Source organism: Habropoda laboriosa, unplaced genomic scaffold, assembly GCF_001263275.1.
Source record: "Habropoda laboriosa isolate 0110345459 unplaced genomic scaffold, ASM126327v1 scaffold333, whole genome shotgun sequence".
NCBI classification, from domain to species: domain Eukaryota; kingdom Metazoa; phylum Arthropoda; class Insecta; order Hymenoptera; family Apidae; genus Habropoda; species Habropoda laboriosa.
This window is the reverse complement of record NW_017100500.1, coordinates 1,068,677-1,091,449: the sequence shown is the minus strand read 5'-3', so window position 1 is coordinate 1,091,449 and position 22,773 is coordinate 1,068,677. Positions and strand designations below refer to the sequence as shown.

The 22,773-nt window shown below is 41.3% G+C and overlaps 1 protein-coding gene across 6 annotated transcripts in view; it reads left to right on the top strand.

Moving 5' to 3' along the window:
• LOC108576145 (uncharacterized protein CG43427) overlaps window positions 1-22,773 on the top strand; it is a 164,498-nt gene that overhangs the window by 117,033 nt on the left and 24,692 nt on the right. The window contains exon 2 of one of the 6 annotated variants that reach the window (XM_017939080.1): window positions 6,860-6,912. The exons of the other annotated variants lie outside the window; for them this stretch is intronic. The gene's annotated coding sequence lies outside the window, so the exon portion shown is untranslated. The remainder of the gene's footprint in view (window positions 1-6,859; window positions 6,913-22,773) is intronic. 6 annotated transcript variants of the gene reach the window in all.

The window sequence follows — 22,773 nt, the reverse complement described above, 5'->3', positions numbered from 1 at the left end:
AACGAACGATTTTCCATCTGATTAACAGGTCCGTATTTCGCGGGGCCCCGGCGACTTATTAATGCGCAACGTAACGACTGTAACATTCTATTAAAGTCGCGGTAATAAATATCGCACCGGTAGCCGTATCGCCATTAATTCACCGGATTTTTTCCACCGGGGCAGAGACGGAAAATACGAGTGTGTGCGCGAGCGAGAGGCCCTCTTAGTGATTAGCTTGGCGACTAGACCGGCATTTGATCGGTTCACTTAACCAAAAGGTAGATACGCACACCGTTGGAGACCAATTAACGCGTCGCCGTTAATCATGCCGCGTATTTACGTCTATCCTTGATGTTTCAAGCATCCGAGATGCTAGTACAGCGCGATGCGTCCTCGTGCTTCTTTCTCCTTTTATCGTCGGCCGTTTCGTCGCGTACACGAACACGATTTATCGTTTTGTTCCAGCAAAATAAACGAGAAAGAACGACACGAACGAGCGTATGTGCGTGTGTGTTTGTGTTAACAGCGTTAAGACGTTCGATTAAAAGTTTCGTTCCTTTTGGCAAGTCTGATACGCTGATTTAAGAGACTCGACGCATCTCCGATAGTTCAGCTATCTCTCTATCTGTGCAAGTTTCCATTTGTTCCAGTGGGTGGTGAATCGATTTGTTCGTATTCTACGATTTGTACGATTGTTTCTCGGGAGAATATGATTTTGGGTAAACGTGTTTACGAGGATTTAGTTGGAGCAAGATCGACACGAGAGACGAAGATTTACCTTTTTTCTCCGTTGCGTTTAAAAGTTGAAATTAAATTACTGGAATAAATTATTCCGATGAAATCTCCACGTTACTTTGAGGAATAACAGTCGTCTCTTCCACAAAATCGCGGGCAAACGGTGAAACATTGCTGTCATAAATCAAACGTTAAATCGTCACTTCCAACTCACGGTGCCGCGTTAATTAGGATGGTTTTAATTTCAAAGTAACGACGAATCAATTAATTTCACGCCTTTTAACAAAGTCAATTTAACAAAGTATCACGTTTGAAAAGTCAGGAAAATTCCGAAAAATCTTCGAAATCTCCGCAAACTCCGCTGTTACTCTGCATAGGCTCGAAATGTCGAGAAATACGGGGCACACATATGATATACTTTCCGTGTCGCGTTAGAAAGAGTGGACAGCCGGTCGTAAATCGTTCCGCAGCGTCCTTAAACTACGGATATTCAATGTGGAAAGATATGGAGCGGTTGCCAGTCGCGGTTTCGCGGCGATTATAAATCGCCGGTATAAACATATTATTGTCGGTTTAAGTGGATCATTAATATTCCCGACATCCGTGAGAACGAGCCATTAACGGTGGATCAACGAGACACTCTTCGCGACGATCACGCGGAACAACGAGATCTTATCTGTTTCATTGATATTCTTCCCGGCTGATTTATCTCGTTGCGTATCGCGAAGCTCGAGTAAGCTTGGAAGAGAAGAAGAAGAAAGAAAAAAGAAGGAAAAGTAGGAACACAGGATCGGGAGAAACGACGTCCAAGGCTTGTCGTTCATATTTATCGCTTATTTATACCGTGGAATTTCGTTCCATCCGCGCGATTTATTCTCTTCCTTTCGCCGACTCTTTTACGACGAGATCGTGCGAATGTAAAGATCCTCCTTAGCCTCGCAAATAAGGCATAAAATGAGGAGTAAACAACGGGTCGTCGTGACGACCGGTGCAATGCTCTTTTCTAACTGCCTGGCGTATATGTACGTGTTACTTGTTGAGCGCGTAGGAATTTTAATCGAACTTTTAATGCATCATTTCGAACTGATCCCGATTTCATTGTACGCCGGCTAATGAAATCATTTTTTATATTCATCGGTATTCTCGTTATACGCCGCGGAAGAATGGGGAATCGAGGTTTTCTTCTTTAATTAACGTCCTCTTAATCTGCTTTCTGCCACGGGTTCGCCGTTTCCTTCAGAGTCTAATAAAAGTTTGACGTGTTGATTTTAACATTTGAACTAAAATTATTATCATTATTGAACGTCTTCGTTGTCTTCTCCAAAGAAAAAGAAGAAATGTGCAGAATAAATATGCAACCTAATCTGCTTATGTAAAAAATAGAATATGAAATACGGCTGTGAATCGTTTATTTTAACAATTGACCAAGTTTCTAAATAAATTTTCACAAATCTTCAAACGTTCTTCCGCTCAAAATTGATCTCTCCATGCCTATTCTTAATCAATAACGCCACGAGTAAGCCCAGGAGATGCACGAGCCATCGCGGAACCAGCGAACCGAAATAACTCGCAAGAACGCCACGCACAATAAGTCGGAGAATCATCGTAACGCGCGGCGAATTACGATCATAAATCTAGCCGTCTTTACGAGCCCCGCATTTTTACGATTATAGTTCGCCGTAAAACTGGCGGGCAACCGTGTGTCGATACTGCGAAAAGTGTCTATCGTAGATGTACACGTCGAGTGAGCGAGTTCGTTCGCTAGACTTCCAGGAGCTCGATTCCTGTCGTAAAACGTGGTCGTCGTTGAATGATCTTTCACCAGCAGCCAAGTGATTCTCCTACGAGAGGAGTAAAGTGTACGGTAATGAGGAGTGATTTAATTTCATCCGAGAAAATTAACGTGAAAACCGTGAAACACGTTTAACACGATGCACTCCCCATTTTCTGCTCATTTCAAGTTAGAAGGTAAAAGTGTTTTTGCAAAAGTGCTTCTCGAGCGTTTTGTTTCGTCACGCTGCCTGATTGCAGCTGATGTAAATGATCTAGGATTTATCAGACTTTGTAGAACGATTCTCAGGTTTATTAGCTTGGTTTTTTTTTTTTCTAAATTACGGTAGTTTAATACACGTGTCGTGTGTAATAAAAATAATTGTCAGGCGTATAATAAATGACTTTTTCTTATACGTCTGTGAATGTCTTCGGGATATTTGCATTCACGTTTTCGCTGAATTCGAGGACAAAATTTCTCCCAACGTAAGACAGCGAAATATTAGGCCGTGAATATGAAATTTTTCTTTAATTTAAAACAAATATTACCTTTAGATTCTCCAATAGTAATTTTTGAATTAACACGAAAAAATTCAGAACTTCTCAGTTGAAGCAATCAACTCGATCTGTTTTCAATTTAACTTTCAGTTTAAGCGATCGACGATTAGAAATTTGACGTTTCGTATTACACGATCTCGCGCTGTAAATTTACGATATTATTAAATTTTCTACGAATTTCAATCTACTACCAGGCTTCAATCAATTTCATTTCGCAATTCTCGGGGATACTGAAAACGACAGGGAAAATTTCACAATTTTCCAGCGGAACACTCGTCGCGGTCGCGTTGCAACACTCTGAAAGTACGATACCTCGCAAGACGCGTGTAGCCAGGCAGCAGCCTTTAACCTTAACCTTCTTATTTAGAAGAGCAAGGCAGCGGGGAGGAACTTTTAGCATTTCTCCGAAGCCGCTTCTCGAAGCCAGCTTTCTAAACAATCTTGACCGCGTTCACGATCCCCCGGAGTAATGTAAAATTCATTTTTTGCCCAGCCGTCGATCTCCGTCGACCCGTTTTGCAATTCGTCTGCCGCCAGTTTCGTCCAGCGTGTCCGCGATTTCACGCGGATTTTAATCAGTCCCGATAGCGCACGTACCTATACAGACGCGACACGAATCGCGGACGCGCGGTGTACATATAAGGAATCCGAATTACGTTCGGGTGAAAGTGGCTCGAATCGCGAAATCACCAACTTTTCCGACGTACACAATCCTTGGAATTATCCGCTCTTCTCGATTCCGCGGCTCTTGTGGAAGTGAAAATTCGGCCCGTTAAGTTTCGCTACCGCGTTGTTTTCTTACGGTCGATAGTCGGCCGTTGAAGTTTCTTTATATAACGGCGTGGTAATGAATAATCAGCTTGAAAGCAGACACAATCGATTACGTTTCGTTGGACGCGCCGGGAACGTTCGTTCCATTCTGGAATTCGAGTTACGCCCGAGGAGAAAGTGGCTCGAATCACGAAACGATTTTTTCTAGTCGCGCGATGCGCGGTATAATTTCTCACGGATGCAGGGAGTTTGAATTTGAAGGATGACGGGCGGCGATAACGTTGGTCGCATGTTTGGAAATGTCGGGAATACTCGGAAGATGTGTTTCGTTAGGAGATTCGAATCGAAAACGAGTGACGATTAATACAGAGTTGTTCGATATGTTGCAGATTTCGTAAGACTGAAATGTCTATGAAACATCAGCGTTAATTCGAGAAGAATTTCATTTTTCTCGTCTATTTTCTCTCTTCGTTCAGAGATTGAAAATTGAAATTCTTGATTTGTTCCTGGAAGCAAGTACGATCGACGGTGGAGAAATTCCGACTTCTCCTTCCAGTTCAAAAATAAGACTCTCCTACGAAACTGTAGATGACCGAAGAATTCGCCTAAGAAAGAATAGTTTGTTTAAAGTTCAAACATTTCGCACATTGCCAATATCAGCCGAAGCAAGGATCTCTGCCAAAACAAACAGAGGAAAAAGCAATTTCGAGATGCGCCAATCTGAAGACCGGCAACTTCAAAAACGCTCTCGTTTCTATTAGCCGGTCGAGCAGGCGTTCGCGTTTAGTTCGCTGAAAATGTCCGAGAATTTCATCGCGCGCGGCGAAAATAAACGGGCTCGAGTGAAACGGAGACGCTCGTATGCCCACGGAGAATTTGAGTTACGTCGCGGAGAAAGTGACTCGCGTCGCGGCGCGATAATCGAACCGATGCACGGAACGATTCTCACGGCTGCGACGGGAATAAATCGTCGGTATGGAGAATTTATATGTACACTTGCAGATATCTGTATATTTATATATGTACGTGTGTATTTTGCACGTTGGTAAGACAGGGCGTAGGGAGTTTAGATACGCGTAACGAGAGGCATTCGGCGTCCCCTTGGCTCCGTAACAGAGAGAGGACAGGAAGAGATCGCTGATTCGAGATGCCCCACTTTCTCGCGATGCAATTAACGTGGCCCGCCGCGGCGATAACTGCATTATACGGGAGAGTGCAGCTACGGGGCTTCCCCCGTCTGGTTTCGCGATTGCATACGCTGATAGGCTGACGTCTCACGGACGATCGTCGATACCTGTGAATAAGAGCAACCGTGCACGATGTTGCTTAGATAGGTCCTTGGAATCGTGGGGCTGCAGAACCGGTATTGTTTCGAGTAGCTCAGGGGAAATAGTTGAAAGTGTAACGTCTGGAAATATAGAAAAATTAGGCTAATTTGGAAATATTATTTATTCGGAGAAGTATTTTAATAATTTTTACTCTATTTACAAAGGGACTAATTTTTACGCCTCGTTTAAAAAATTCTTAGCAATATAGTTGAGATGTGTTTATTATAGATCGTAGTAGGTTTCATACTAAGTTAACCCATTAACACTCAGTGTCCTATTTTGGCCACACTTTCGTTTCATTTTTTGTGGCACTTGTAAGTAGTTTACACTGTTGCTTTCTTAGAAAGTAATTTCATTCATCGGTAGCTCTAACTTCGTATATTCACCACGCTGTCGAACGTAAAAAAGTAATTTTGTCGATAATAGATTAAAAGAAATTTAAATAGCTACGTTCTAACCTCATAGATAGACGGTATATAAGGCAGTAAGTAGAAACGGTCTGTTCGTCGTCAGACACGCAGTAGAATTCAACCAATTCCAGTAACGGACATCTCATATTTCCTACACAGCTAAATATAAACCTCAGTGATCAACGCCAAATTGCTTAACAATTTAATTCAACCTGTATAACATTTTCAACAGTGTCCATAAAATAACTTCTACAAATTAAGTTACTATCTATTTATTACCGAAAGTACATACATTAAACGATCAAAATGACCAGTTGAACATTGCACAGAACTCATCTTAATATCAAGTCGAAATGTATTTTCTCAGAAATTCGGCAGGCAATCGAGGAATTTCACTTATTCTTTCTGCATTCCATCTTTTGTCAAATAAATTATTGCACATGTGTATGCAAGTAAGAGAACATTCAACTGGCCAGTCGAATCGAAGAGCCACCTCCGCAGAAATTTGTTCGCGTCGGTCAGTTTGATTGGACGAAACGAACGAACCCTCGGCGCTGTTGGACCGTTTAGAGGGCATGGCTCGGCGTGGCTCGCTGGGTGGTTAATAGTCGGAGTATCGTGGCGTGCATGATTAGCGAGAAATTATATTTACGAGTGCACGTGGGCGGTGTGGAATAAAGTCGATCACTCGCGGCTCGAGAGGACTTCCGCGATGATCTTTCCGCGAGGGTGTGACGGGCTTGGCTCTCTCTTATCGATGATTTCCATCCTGGCTCTCGACAGGGATCGCGTAGAAACCCGAGCGGACCAGGCTAGACGATAAATTATAACGCGAGACACGGCGCGTGGACGAACACGCCGCGTAACGCAATAGTTCAGCGCGAGAATTGATGGACGAACGAATTTATCGTGCCCGCCGGAAGCGTTCCGCGAACTATGCCTTATTCTGGCGTTAATTCGTTAACCCTAGGTACCTCGAGCTGTTGGAAGAATGTTTTTAATTTGATTTAAATTTGAGAAGAAAAAAGAATCGAAGTAAAAATTACTTTCTGCCACGGGGGGGGGCAAAGATGGTAGACCTCTTCTATGTACATTTTCGTTGGATAAGATCGTTTACCGTTGATTATTTTGTATATTGGATTTTGTAATAAGAATTGTATTTTCTACTATTATAATAGTGAAAGTGAAATGAGCTTGGTAATTTCGTGATTCGTATGATAAGGCTCGAACAAGATGATTTTAAACGATCAAAAATATATTTTTAATATTCTTTCAATTCTTATCATTTCATGTTTTATGTTTCAGGTGAGTACCAAGTTCTCGCACGTTCAAGAAGCTGCATCGACACACTCATTTTTGTAAGTAGTATTTTACACAATCGTCAGTTCCCTAAATTCGCCACACATCATTTTTCCAAACTTACTCTTTCAAACTACCCAATAACTCAAATCGAGTGTTGCAAGTCGCCCTCGCTAAAACCTCCCTCGCTTCGAATCGCGTCAAGAATCGAGTTGCAACGAAGGTCGCGTAAAATGGCAACGGGAGATAAATACGCGGACGGCGTCGCGTAAATAGCACGATCGTGTATACACGCGGGGAGCGTTCACCACGCGTCGGTCGTGCGTCTAAAAACGGTGCTCGATTCGGAAAAAAGGCCGACCTAACCGAAGCAGATAGTCTCCGCGCGGCGAAAGATACGCTCGAACGGATGCGTGGATCATCCGAGAGGAGACTTTCAGCGTGATCCAACAAGGAGAAGAAGAAGAGGAGGAGGAGGACGGAGAAGCGGAGGAGAGCCGACGCAAAGTCTCTCCTCTCTTCCGAGGGAAGAGGGCATCGCCCTGACCGTGACCTAGCCACCGCTCCTCGGGCAAACGCACACACGCACGATCTAACGTGCACACACGTGTGAACGGCTACGAAGCCGGCTTAGAGTATCGAGCACGCTTTCCTCTCGACGATTGTCGTGAAATTTCGTGCGGAGTCGAATCGTCGTGTGATTATACGCGTCTGGATTCTGGAGAAGCTTGTAACGAGCGAAGTTTAAGGAGAGGAAGACGGTCTGATTCGAAACTATCCTGGTAGGGTGGTTATGGGTTATTTATTGTACTTGGGAGAATGTCGGGGGAACAGGAAGTGTGATAGGGCGGGTTCAAATGTGTAAATTAACGTCTTTCGTGTGGTTCTGTCGAGACGAGTTTGTAGGCTGTTTAGTGTACTTTGGATAGTGTAAGGGGAAAAGTAAAGTTGCTCTGTTGTAATGCTAATTGAAGGGTTCTGAACTGCATTGTTGCAAGTATTAAATGAACTACATCGCGCAAAAGTGTAGAAATGAGTATTTCGAACATTTATCGCTGCAAAATAACTTTTATTAAAAAAATTTGTTTCTTTCTTGCGGAGTGTTAGGATCGTTCTAATATTGACAGCAATTATGTACCGTAGTACTTATAACGTTACGGTGTTGTTAACCACGATATAATTCAGTGCAATAATTTAATAACAAATTTTTACTTACTACGTGTATTTGTTAAATATTAATTAACAGTACTGAAATACTTCATTAAGGAGACAAATCTAGTACCTAGAAATATCAGAAGATTTACAAAAGTTTTCAGACATAGTTAATATAAGTTTGTATATTTTTAAAAATTCTGCGTTAAGAGATTTTAATAGAAATTCTCCAAGTACTGAAAGTTTCGCGAAGCGTACAAGCTGAGCAACATTTTTCCTCGGAAATTCTGCTGATTTGAGATCCTTTATTCCCATCACAGCATTCACAAAGGCACGAAGATAGTGTACACACGTGATCACGCGAATCGTGACGAGGAGCGTGTCTATCGTTGCGTCTTTACCTTCCCGGGACACGTTATTCGCGTGTGTTGCCCATCATAGTGATTCTGCCAGCAGCGAAATCAAGCTCCGATACCTTTGTCATTTTCCCCTCGAAGGAACAAAATCTCTGATTCGTGATGGACGTTAGAGTTCGACGTTCTATCCTGTATTTTCTTCTAAACGTCGCCTGATAATGATCTCCCCGAGAAACGCACGTACAATAATGATCTTAAAAAGAATATTATACCGGGTGTTTCACGCAAGTGCCGCCACTTTCCTTGAATTTTACTTTGAATTCGTAACTTTCGTAAAACAGAGTTCCTTTAGCTGCACTTTTCTCGGAGATTTCAATTCTTACCTTTTGTTTTTTAAAGTAAAAAAATCGACAGAAGTTGTGCAACGTCGAGGTACCTATAAGCATTCGATTGCACCAAGTGTTCTGAATCGATTTCCTTGATATACAGCGACCTTGCACAACTTCTATCGACTTTTTACACGTTACTCGTGCCAGTTTCGTAACGTACGTACTGTTGTTAGACTTATCGCGATTCGTTTTAATAAAATAATATTTAAAAGACACCGTAGTATCTTTTAAAAGATACAAGTTAATATCTCCATAAAAAGTCTAGATAAAGACACTTCGATTTACTATAATTATGCATACTTAAATATACTTCGTCTTTCGTCTGAACCAAAATTCGTCAATTTCTAATGAAAAATTGGTAACGACGCATAGAACACCCTGTATGCTTCTCCAACAAGTAAAATCTGCCTGTATACTCAGACAGTCAGGGGAATTTTTGCAAATGAAGGAAACGTATTGTGCCTATTGCACAAATAGTGCTCTTGAACGATGACTACGTATTAAGTTGAGATATATTGAAAGTGGAATACGTTCGTGCGTGGTCAGACGACCGATGAGTCATGCAGACATTTGTACTGCACAGTGATTTGTAACTACGCTGGTGCTATAATCTATCTACGATAATAAAGTACCCTCCTGGTCCTTGAAAGTTAAACGAACCACGCGTTTTTCCATCGAATTCTCGAATTTAAGAAATCGCCAGTTTATCCAACCGACCTGATAATGGAATCGAACGATATAACTTGCAGCGAAATGAAATTTTCCATCGTCAGTGGTGCATGAAAGTTGTGCCCGGTGCCGTGCATCGAGAATTTAATCTGCGTAAATCTGCCGGTCCAATTAAATTGATCCAATACGTCTCCCTAGGCCGGTCTAACTGGATTCGTTCCTCGTGCACACCAACTATCGACACGATCACTTCGCCAGAGTATAAGTCTGCGAACGAATCGTTTCGTTGGTTCTGCGTTGTTTTCACGACGAAACACGGTCGGGAATTCGAAGTTTCTCCGTCGAGACGACGTGAATATACGGCGTGCCGCGAAAGTTCCAGGTCTCTGAGATTAATAAGGTTTCACAGTGGAATGGAAGACAGTAGATAGGAAATAATGCACTGCTCGCCGAAAAAATTGCAATACTTGGAAATTAAGGCTGCAGAAATCTGGAAATATGTTTCACATATGTGTTCAGGCTACTCCGGGGACAAAATGAACTTTTTTAACCAAATTTTAGTCACTTCTCCCTTGCAATATCTCGAACAATATACGTAAATTTCAGATTTGTGCGATTTCGTTTTCCAGGTGTTGCAAGTTTTTTTTGGCGAACAGCGTGTATTTGTTTAAAATTTGAGAAGAAACGAGTTTTTGTAAGTCCGAGTACTTTTGGTGCACGTTGTACTTCCCAAGAATTCGTGCACTTGCACGAAGGTTCCAGAAACGATGGAATAAAGTGTGTACAGCGAATGATTTCGTGGCTTTTGCCCGGTCGCGTGCGACGCTTAAATCGTAGCGAAGGAAATAGCGCGGCGCATAAAGAAAGGGAATTGAAACGTATCGGGTACGCATGCAAGAATTTATGGAACATATATCTTTTCATTAGGGCGGTATTCGATGAGCCCAGACACGAGGGCGTAACGCTAAGGCAACGATAACTCGTGTGAGATAAAGTACGTCGCGAACACAGTCACGATATTGTAAAGATTTTACATTCTTAAGGTGGTAACTCTAGAAAAAGTGTACAAGTTTATTTTTCATGGAAATTTCTTGTAAATTGTACCGTGACCTATACAAATTTCCTTGCGTTTTTGTATATTCTTCCGACTTCTTGGATGATATAATAAGCAATTGCAGATCAACGTACGAGTAGGAGTAACTTATAAAATATTTGGAAGAAGTTTTTATCAGATTTTGAACGAGACTGATTTTAAAGACTAAATTTAATAACTTTATTCAAGAATTATGTCATTGATTACCTTGACGCTTGATTTTCACATAGTACAACATAAATATTCTCAAAAATTACGCTAATTCTGCAATTAACGAAATATTCCAGATTCCCTAACTCTCAATTCGTAAATAAAAGAATTTTTCTAAATTAAAATGATGTCCTTAAACAATAGCTACACGTTAGACACAAATCGTTTGCAAGTAGAATACCCTCGTTTATGATCAGACGTTCATACATAAGCACAACGAACAAAGTAGAAATTCTTCGTCGAATTTCCATTGTAGTAACCCGACATTTCAAATCGAATACTCGAAAGTGAAGTTTCTCAGTTTCTTGTTACACGAAGAACCTAGAAGATCCTCTTCGTCCTCTGCCAAATGCAGAGAGAACATCATTAACGCACAATACAAGCACAAGAAAGAAATCGTTTCTCGTAATTCGACTCACCAGTTACAGGTTAATAATTTCGAGAGATCGTAGTTGCAGTAAATTTCATCGGTAAAAGGAAAAGCACGCGGGGATGCGAATTGCCTGTTACTCGCACGCAGTCGATGTAATTCACGCTGGATGTGCACGCGCTGCGAACGCTATCCGGCAGAAAAGTGTCTGGTAATAAACGCTCGGTACAAATCGACGTCATAACTATTAATACTTGCACGATATACCAGGTCTCGAGGCCACATCGAGAGTAACTATCCACTTTCGCCTGGTGCTATCTGGAATGTAGGATTCCGCCGTTTCCAATTATCCTACGGACCAATTCCGTCCGATTTATCTGTCAATTAGATCCTCGGGAAGCTTTTACCGAGAGATAGTGTCCTTACGGTACACGTCTTTCCCCCGGACGGTTTAATTAGCCGTTCAATTCGACGGTGAAGATCTATTAGGGCGTGTAGACGTATTACGGCGAGGTAGAATCGTGGTTTCGTTGTTCCACAGGTGTGACACACTTGCTGCAGACGTGAAATTGCTAGAAACGGCGAATAGCATTGCGATATTGTAATTGCAGCATCGACACTTCTAAAGGTTTTCTTTCTCTTTCTTTGACAATTAACTTTCCCCGTCTTGTGATAGCTAGTACACAAGAGTTACCTGTAATTGTGTGTTTGTTTTTGAATAAGATCGAAGAAGAGTAATGAAATTGATAGAAAGAATTTTTGCATAGGTTTTCACGGAGAAATATCTGAGAAGGGTGTATTTTTAACGGTTAGATGTGAAGTTGTTGGAGAAGCGTTGTTCTTCGACGCGTGAGTAACGCGAATTATGTTCCAGAGGAGATAATTCAACCCTAACGATAATCGCAGATTTAAGTAGCGCGTTAAATGAAAGGCGAGACGACGTTTAAAGGGGTAATAAAAGTAACGCCTGGTCGGTGGAGAAAGGGTGAAGAAATTTTGAGAAACGTTCCTGTACTTTGAATAATTAATTACAAAAGAGGTTTCTCCGGTTTCAAATTTTATTCTTTTTAAAAACACGAGAAATTTTTCTTTTGGGGAAAGAGGATTGGGCTAGGGAGAGAGAAAGAACACAATCCTTCGTTGAGAAATATCGGAGAAATTATTTTTCTAACGATGGGTCACCCATCTTAACATCGATCCCGAGGAATGCAGCTTGACTTTGAGAACCACCGAAGAGTCATCCTACCGAGTCTCCGTTTCGGCCCCGAAAAAAATTTGCATTCTTATGGTACTTAAATCTAGAGTAACTAGAGCAGGCATTTAACATAAAATAGTCGCCGTTTCGACACTTCCCTATCAGCAAAACACAATAAAATGCTTACTTCGTAAAAATAAAGCGCCTGGCAAGAAATTTATTTTATCGTTAACTGAACATCACCGAATGGATTATGAAATGGAAATTAATTTTCGCAATGTTTCGAACGATTTAACGTGTCCAGGCCACTACTTAAATTCGACGACGGCCACGATGACCGTAAATCACCATGACGTAGATTAATAAAAGACCCATTTGAGCCCGTGAATCGTGCTAGCATAAAGTCACCGTTTTACGTACCATAAAATGTTACGGCACTTCTTCGAGGGGCGCGTTTGCACGCCTGCCTGCCTGCCTGCCTGCCTGGCGAAAAGAAAGCGGAGAAAAAAATAAGAGTAAAATGGAAAAGGGGAGCACGCATACGTGGTCGGTGGCTGGCTATGCTCTTAACATAGATTAAATTACACGACGATTCCTAGATTCAGGCCCACGTACGATACAGCTTATTCCTGTGGATCGCGTCAGCTCGCACCGGTCAATTATTGACGACACGGTGTTAAATTACAAAGTTGCGTTGGAGTTATGCAAAAGACGTAGGCAGATAACCGCTGAGAATTTCGAAGTTTTGTGAAATAACTTTTCCAGTGTCAAGAAAATGGGATATTTTCTATGGTTTGTACATAGTAATGAGAATTTTCGTTAGTTCAGGAGAAATGAAATTTATAGCTACCACTTCTGTGATAACCTTTGGGGCCAAATTCCCGCCCAAAAATTGTATTCGTCAAATTTATATTTTCCCAAGTTAATTCGAACGTACACAGCCACGTTCCCATACGAGATCAACGATCCAAATAAGAAAAATTGAATCAGCAAACCTCGCTCCACGCTAAGCTTCGTGTTTACCAGGTTCCTCCTTAAATCCGCCATTACACCAAACTAACGTTTCAATTGCTCCCCCGAGGGAGCTCAGAACACGTCGTCCAATTTGCAACACAATAACAACGTGTGTACATCCTCGTGTGTGCTTGGTGACACAAATCAGACCGGTGTTTTCGCTGTTATAAAATACAGCTTATGAGCCTGGAGTCGAGACACAAAGAGGCGTTCCAGCGTTAGGTGAACGAGGACGGTGCGGGTGTAAGCTCGAAGGGAGAAGAGGATCGAGCACGTTTACAGCTCGTAAGGCCTTGGAAATACGAGGCTGTTTTGGCGAATTAGCGGATTTATCGCGCGATCTGTGAAATTTTTCGCGCCTCTCGGATCGCGCAGCTGCGATCAACTCGATATATTTTCAGAACTCTCGCGTCGCCTGTCTGCGACCTCGCCGTTAGCTTCGACCGTCTGCGAACCACCCCCTTTTTCGACTTTTCTCGAAAACGAGCTCGCGACGTCCTTTCTGCCGTTCCGCAGAACCGTTCGCCGACGTAACGAACGATTTTCACGAGGATTTGTCGGATCCATTGTCGAGTTAATTCGAGCAGACACGCGTAAATACTCTCATTAGAGGGGACGTAAAAGCTTGAACGTTCCGCGGAGCGTGACGAGTTCAAAGAGAGAGGGTTTCCAGATCGGTGGTGATGTTCATTATTTTGATTTCTTGTTGTTTCTTGACCTCGCTTACGGCGCTGCCCTACTTCGCCGAACGTTCTCTATTTAAAGATGGCTACAATTAGCCGTATATCACAATTTCATGAATGCCTAACGAGCGCTCTGTTACGCGATTATTGCGCCACGCTTTTAATGTTCCGGCGAGCCTGGGCTTTAAAAGTGCGGCGAAATTATCACCTGCTATTTTATATTTCAGTCTAATTAGCTGCGTCCAGTGTCGATTTAATAGAGAAACGAGATTTAATTGTAGAAATTGAATATAATTTGCACATGTGAATTTTATGCAAATTGATAATAACGTTATTTAATTTTCGAGTAGAAAATTAAATTATCCGAGGAAATAATTTAAGCATGTTAACTAATTACGAAAATAATTTTCCATTTACGCGAAGACTGAAGCAACGTCTGAAACACTGAATCGAGGATCGACAGGAAGAGGAGCATTTTACGATGTCAGGAAGCACCGATGAGGGAAAAAAAATCGAATGGAAGAGCTGGTTGCTCGTTTTTCTTTTCCCTCCGCGTCGTCTACGAATCCCCGTAGATTTCTCTCTCTCTCTCTCTTGTTCTTGCTCTTCGTTTCTGCTTGGATTCATGGCGTATCTTAATGCACAGTACGTGTGCAATATGGCAGTGTCGGCCCGTATATCGAAGGTTCATCGTGGGGCCGAAGGGGTCACGACCCAATCGCCAGAAATTCCTTTATCTTCATTCCTACGTTTTTATTACACCCTCGCCGCCATCTCTGTACGTCGCCCGTTCGATGAACCTTAATTGCGACTTGCGAGCGCTTTGTTGCGTCGGGATTCTCTTTGGAAACGATCACGAACCCCTTTCAGGCGTGAACGATCGTGCCACGAAGTGCACATCGTCGTGGAGAGCTTGAATTTTCGCAGGGAGATCAATGCGAGGAACGCGAGTGCTATCTTGCTAATTGCAACTTTCAAGAATATTCATCGACGTCTTCGTTTTTTCTTTTTTTTTTCTTCTTTATTTACGTTTCGTGATAAAAAGAAACTCTGTAGCTGATTGAAATTTTTTCTCATTCAAATTTAAGGCCTCCGCAATTTTTCACGTATATCAGTCGTGTGTAGAAAATTATCTTTGCATTATTGAGTTGCAATTCTGCTGTTGATAAATTTCAATTTCTCTTAATTAATCTTCACTCTTGTCTATTTCGATCATCTTCGCTGATGCTCAATTCTCTCGAAATTACAAAGTGAAATTCTACACAAGAATCTGAAAATGGAGAAGAAGAAGTTATCGTTTGATCAACTTCCAGAATCTCCTCTTAACTCCGATAAAAACAAAGTCTTATTGCTTTCACGGATTTTTACATCGAACCGAACCGTAATCAAGATCTCTGGTCATAGTTTAACGTTCTTTCTCCCCTGGTTATTCCATCTTTTCGCGTTGAGGTTTCCTCAATTTTCAATTTCCTGCCTGGGTAATGTTTCAATCTCGTCCAATTCAATTCTACGAATTCGAGCGAGATTTCCGTGCCCCGTTTCATAATCGTCTATCGGGTCATTTAATCTTGCCGGGCGGGGTGATGAATTCATAATGCAAAAAGGTTCCCACAGGAATTAAATGGACGGGGCCGCAGCATCGAGATTCTTGCGATTAGGAACGCGGAACGATACCGAGATTGAAAGACGGCGGAACGATAACTCGACTACCGTTAAAACAACGCGCGCGACTTACGTTACCTTCGCCGTGCCCGAGGAATACTGTTATTTTGGCGCAATTTCGCGAATTAAAAGCCAATCATGACATAGATGTTACTCGTTATGAGGTAATCGGTCAATGAAGAGCGGCATAAATTGCGTCAGAGCTTTTTTGTTCGCCTATTTTCTTCCGTCATTCTGCAAGATTAAATTGTCCAATTTTCTCTGTTCGTTCGATTTGCTTTGTTTCGTTTATTTGGAGCGGGTAACTATCGCGTAACACGAAACTTTGAGAAACTTGGGTTATACGAGAGTTAGCTGTGTATTACTGAAATTTCGTGCAATTTGTGCAGTCGCTTATTTATTTATTTTTTTTCAAATGCTGAGTTCTCAAAATTTGCTAAATCTTCAAATAAATATTTCCCAAAATCTGCTAAATTTTAAGATAAACTGCAGTCCTCAAAATCAGCGAAATTTTAAAATAAAATATAGTTCTTAAAATTTTTCAAATCTTAAAATAAATATTTCTGAAAATCTGGTAATCCGTAAAATGAAATATAGTTCTCTAAATTTGCTAAGTCCTGAAATGAAAAACAGCTTTGTTCTGAAATATTTTTCAGAACAAAGAGTACTATTCCTCGCTAGACCGATTTCAATACTTAAAAAATCCACGAGTTCCGCAATTTTCACGTGCAATAAAATTGCCCGATGGAAAAAGGAACACAGGTAGGGCACATCAAGCGAACAGCACTTATAAAATATTCATAATCGTGTACAGCGTTACGCCTGGCGCAAAAACCTTGCGAAATTGCCCGTCGTTATAATTCGATACGTAACATCCTCCCGTCCGGTTTTTACGTTTCTTTCATTTATCGCGCTCAATGGCTGTAACTCGACACGCACGCCTCGTTATCTCAATGGAAATTATATTTATACATCAACGGGCGTGTAACGATGCTTGCCCGTGGATTAACAGTTAGAACGTTTGGACAACCCATGGAACGTTTCTAAAGCGTCTCCTCGATCGTTAGATCCTGTGAAATCGCTGTCGGATCGGTCGTTGTGAAATCAACGAGCAGAAGAGAACACACGATCGAAAGTGATCGAACGATCGAACAATGTGTTCCTGCGTTTCGACGATTCATCACTTGTATCCTTTTGCTTGTAACACGATTTGTTACTTAAGAATGTTCACAAGCGCTGTTACCGTATCGTTACAATTGCTTTTGCCGTGTTTTATCACCGTGGTATGCTTTAGAGTTATGACACTTGTTCGATTGGTATCGTCCGAGGTACTTTTCCGTCGAAAGTTAAACGCTTTGATCAACTTGTTCCTGGTAACAGATTTTTCCGAAACGATTGTGAAAGCAATTAGGATCGTGTTTGGACGAAGAAGATATTTGGAAGCTGAATACTAGGTATCTATCACGATGATCGTGAAATGATGGATCGGTTCTATTAGACGCGTTACATTCGTCGATTATAATTGAAACGTACTGTTTAATGACAAGCTCGTTACGAAGAGCGACGGAAGATTTAGTTTCGAGTAATCCATTACGTTGGTTATCGTCGTTCGTTTGCAATCGATACAAATGATTCGGATGTTTCGCGAGTGAAATTAATCGTGGAGTTACACGGCGGAGGTGATTATGCTGTATCACGGGATGATAAAATCGTGCCGCAGAAATTATTCGATAATTAAGGATCTCCGTTTATTTTAATTATCGTTAGTGCGCGTTGATACGAATTTCAGATTAATTTCATGTAGATATTAGATCATTCCGTATGTGTGCGCTGGAAGTGAAAAATACTTGAACGAAAAATCAAAGAAGTTTTCTAATTCTCTACTAAAAGAAAATGAAAAAAAGTATTGCGTGACGAATAGGTGACGACGTTTTTTCAAATATTGATCTAAATTTCTGTATGAAATTCGTACTTGCGAAATGACTTAATATGTTTGAAGTATTTATGCAAATTTGGCGATAAAATTAGAATTTACGAAATGACCTAATATCTTAGAATATTGATCTAAATTTCGTTACAAAATTGGAACGTTCGAGATGACCTAATAATATTCGAAAGCACCAGTTCTACGAAGCGGTTAGGAGACCAACTTAAACGTATCAATTTGCCGGCACTTTTACGGGTTTTCTGGTAACAATTCTAGTTTCAGAGAAACGACAGAGCGAGACTCGGTTGAAGAACGGATCTATCGATCGCAATTCCTACGTGATTGTATCACGTAGAACTAACGACGGAGTCTGTGCCCGTACAAATAACGATCGTACGATTAGATAAATGATCGTAGGTGTAATTAAGGTTAGCTACGTGGCAATTAGACGAGCTCGCGGTTCTCCAAGTACCGCTCTTAGCGTTGCTCGTCTCGAAACGATCGTTTTACTCGAGTCCTGTGACAGTTCCTGAAATTAATAACGCTCTTTAATGATTGCACCGCGATATATAAAAATGATAGACAGCCAGAGATATCGTTTGTTTTCCTTTCTCCGCTGATCTTGCCTCGCGATTCCCTTCAAGGTGGATGATAAATCAGCAGGAGAACTAGGAAAGGTATGCCGGAAGGAAAAACTGCTGTTACATAATTGTTTATGTAACGCGACGCTTGGTAATATATTATTAAACGTACCCTGCTTTATATAAATGTACGTGCATTAATATAAAATCTGATAATTACGTTACTTTCGGTAAATATGATCGTAAATTGAACTGTGGGTAATTTGTTCAGTTTGATTATTGACGAGTTCAAGTAACATATCTCCTGGAGCATTTTCGACGATTCAAGTTTCATTAGGAAGTAGCGTCATTCAACGGTGCAGAGTTATAACGCGGAGGCGTAATTAATTTTTCGTTTGAACTGAGAATTATGTAAAGAAGCACTTTTCACTTTGCTATGAGAATGGTAGTCTTTATACAGCGATGATTTTCACAATTATTGGTTTAGAAATTTGTGAACATTAGGAATTTGAATTTTTGACATTTTTCGCGGCTTTAGTATCATAGGGAAGTTAAAAAGCGGAAAATTCGCAGAATTTCAGGAATTATGAAATTTGAAAAAAAGCGAATCGCGTCGTTCTTATCCCACATTCGATTCTGCCTGCAACAAGGTAGAAAAACGTGGATTTTTCCCAGGCGATGCGCCAGAATAGATCGTAGCGCAACGTGGTATCGCGTGCATTGAACTGCGATTTAAAGCGGCCCGGTGCAAAGAACGGTATAACTCGCGCTAAGTCGACTCGGTAGCTTTCATGTTTAGGCATGAGTTAAGACTCTTGCCCCCTTCCCTTTCATCTTCTTAACGCCGCGCTTCTTCTATCCTCCCGCGCGATATCGCCTTGGCTGCCATTAATTTCGAAACGCTGAACGCAAATCTGGGTGATCTTCTTAGTCTCCGCGAGTCACAGGACATTAACACGTCGTCCGAGTTCTTCTGAAATTTCTTCGGTGAACCTTTTAATTCGTCGGGTGTACTTTTCTTCTTCGTATTTTTCTCTCGCGTTGTTTCTCGAGTAAACACGAAATCTGCGGCGGTATTAAAATGTTGGTCATGCCGGAGTATCGAGGTTGCTTTCAGCGATTAGCGAGATATAATCGACGAGAAAGGTCGATGATTATTTGAGCGATTTGTTTTATGGGGCTGGAGAATTTTCGTCCGATCGCACGTTTTTGCCGCGAAGTGAAACGCGAAATCTGGTAGTCGCGATTCATAGCCGGTGGCGCGTGAAGAATATTGTCGAGTGTAGGCAGCTGGTAATGTCAGACGACGAAGGGTAATCAGGTTAAGAAATTCCCAGTATGCGCTTGTTATTAAAGACGAATATGGTTTCTTGCCGGCTATCGGGACCAAGGTAATTCAGGGCTTTGCTGGCTCTAACGAGTTTAACGGGGTACACTTCGTACTTTGTGTTTTAACGCTCTTAACGGGCTCGTAACTTTCTCATCCTTTCAGGTATAACTTCGTTTATTTGTTTAGTTATTTATTCCAATGGGCATGGAAATAAAATAGAGAAATAGGAAATTAAAAGAAAGGAAAATTAGAATAATAGAGGTACTTTAATGCTATCTATTACATTTGAAGCTCGATAAAAAAAACCAAAGATAATATTGAATGTATAGTCTCCATGCAGCAAACTAGAAGGGCAATTTTTATGTAATTTATCTGGCCATGAAGAAACATTTTGACTACGTTCTATTCTTATTCACCTGTTCCAACATTTTCCAGCTGCTGCATTCTCTAAGAGAAAAATTCTATCGGCAGGTCTTCGAAACATTCGTCAAACGAAACTTTCAGTTTCTTATCGGAGAAAAACCTTTTGCTTCGAAGACCTGCTTCAAACTTTTGAACAAGAAGAAATCCAGACTCTAAGATGGATATTGCAGCTCAGTGAATCCACGTTCTTCAATAATCCTTTAAACTATACACGCTCTACGCACTCTACATTTTCACGGCAAAGTTTCCCTCTTTCTGTCCACGCTTTTCGAAAAAATACGAAAGAAAACTGGAGGTTACGTCGATTCGGCGCAAGAAAAAAGGAAAAGAAGTGGAATATAAGTAGCCATGTCACTTTTGCAGGCCGTAGGTAGATATACAGTTGTATTGACCCGATGTCAGGCTCCGTACGATCGTTGGAGATCGACGCGAAATCATGGCAAGAACGGTCACAGTTATACGAGTGGTTGCGGCGCTCTTTTCCGTGACTCGTTTACGAGCACGTTGTATACCTGACATTCCGGCCGTACGCTCACGGAAGAACGTGTTCTTGGACGAGTCACTCCTCAGGAATCCCTTGGAGGCAAGTAAAACCGGCCTTGGACCTCCTTGAGGCCTCTTGTGTCAATATGCTGCGCCTGCAGCCCTCCCCACTTTGACATGCAGATCAGCCCTGCCAGAAGAAACAAACGTGCCTGGCTTTCACGAGGTGGGAACGCGACACCCGATGTTACAGGGCGTCTTTAGATGCTTATTTACCGATTCTACCGTTTCGATCGAAGGAACGTGAGGAATGACGCGAAAAACATCACGATCCAATGCTAATTTTTTGTTTTGCATTTAGGTAGATCCCTATCGGGCACGTTTCGCGTCGTGCGAAAATTGCGCGTTTTTTTTTCGCGGACGTTTTATGGACAGGTGTGTTGGAATATAATTAAGCGGGTGACGAGACGAGGAAAAAGATCGTACATGTGAAAATTGCACGCTTTTTCGCGCAAATTTTGGGAAATTATGCGTTGGAATGTAATTAAATTGGTGACAGGAAGAAGAGAAAAATTCCACGTGTGAAAATTTTAAAGAAAGATATGTTAAAATATAATTGAACGAGTGACAAGGTAAAAATTTCATCGGACCTCGTTTTGCAGCTAAAGTGATGATTAAAACGAAAAGTTTTCTTTTACGAAATTATGCTTCGGAATAATGGTAATAATTTCCAAACGATAATTTTAAAATAATTTTAGTAATTAAGACGCTGTATTATTAAAAAAAAATTGTAAAATCTTGACCAAAACGTTCAACATTCAAGCGAATGTAACGAAAACTGATTATATTGAATTTTTGATCTACCTCGATGTTTATCAGATAAGTGACAATTTTTATACTAGGCTATTCGCGTTAATCTCGCGACTAATAGCACAAGAGTAATGAAAGGTACTTGCTGTTAACAAGAATGGTTATTTGAAAAATATCCAAGAAACTTTCTTTTCCTAAGGGATACAAAAAAGATATCACAGTTTAATCGACGAATTAGCGTTAAACGGTATACATTGGAAAGTGCATCGAGTCGAAAGAGAATAGATTGTCCGATACTTGAAGGAGGCCAAGGAGATCGCTGGGTATTATTTTTTAAGGACATCGCAATAGGATGAAAGTCGCTTCTAAACTATTCTACGATCCAGGAGATATTAACTGCCCGAACTCATAAGTAAATGGGAAAATGTTAATGCACCGATATTAGCGTCTTAATTATTCCAGATATCGATCAATTATCCAAGATACACCTATCGATAATTTCAAGCAAAACCACCTGTGTTAACGAGCAATTACAGTTTAAACGCAATCAAGATCGAACACCGTCTAACGATTCCAATAAATTTCTACCGATAACTCGTCTCGTCCGATTCTTCGTAAAAATCCGAAAAATAATACTATCCCGAAGAAAGCAATTATGCGACTCTACATGTGCGAGCTCGTTTCTCAAAGTCAGGCTCGTCGATCGTGACACGTGATAGGTGTTAAATAGCACACAATTGCTCCGGTTATCGGCGGAAATCGACGACCGAGCGCAACTTCGCAGGAAATATAAATTTCGGGAAGTCGAGGAAAGAAGAAAATAAGAATAGAAAAATCAGCACAGCCAATTAACACCGTAGAGAAGTGGCGCAGAGCCGTGAGATAGACCAAGTCGATTACACACAGGGAGGTTTCGCGTCGATAATATCTTTGAACGCAACTTAGATTTACGGACGATATCACGGTGTACACGTTCCACGGCGAGATGTACGCGCCCGTATCGATATATCCTGATTTCCGCCGACATTCTCTCTCTACCTTTGATCGTTCCACTGGACTCTGCCCAGGTGCCGTCACACCGGAGGATACAGAGCGTGTCGGTATCATCACGGTTAGAGCTGTCGCCGATTCTTCAGCTTCCTATCCAGTTCCCCTCCTCGATGTTATTATTTAGTGGCACGAAGTCTACTTCGTTCGTTACGCAGGACGAATGGCTTAAGCTTAGGAGTGTGCTGGTTTAACGCGTCTCGGCGATTCTGTGGCTTTATTCCTTCGCCGATTCGTTTTGCAGTTCTTGGAGTAAGAAGAAAGGGTTGGACTGAGTGGATAAATTCTAATTATTGATAAAATTATGTGTTTCGTATTTCAAACGAAAATACTCATTTGTGTGTTTCCGAATGTCCCTCTATTTTTATCGAGTGTAGATATCTTGTTTTAGCGTAGATTGAAGCTCCCATTTGTGCTTTATTCTGGAGAATTCTTTGTGCAACTATGTTCAATTGTTTTAAACAGCTGTCTTTGTTGATTCACCGTGATTTTGTTGTGCGATTCGGGCTTACGGCTAGAACAGAGG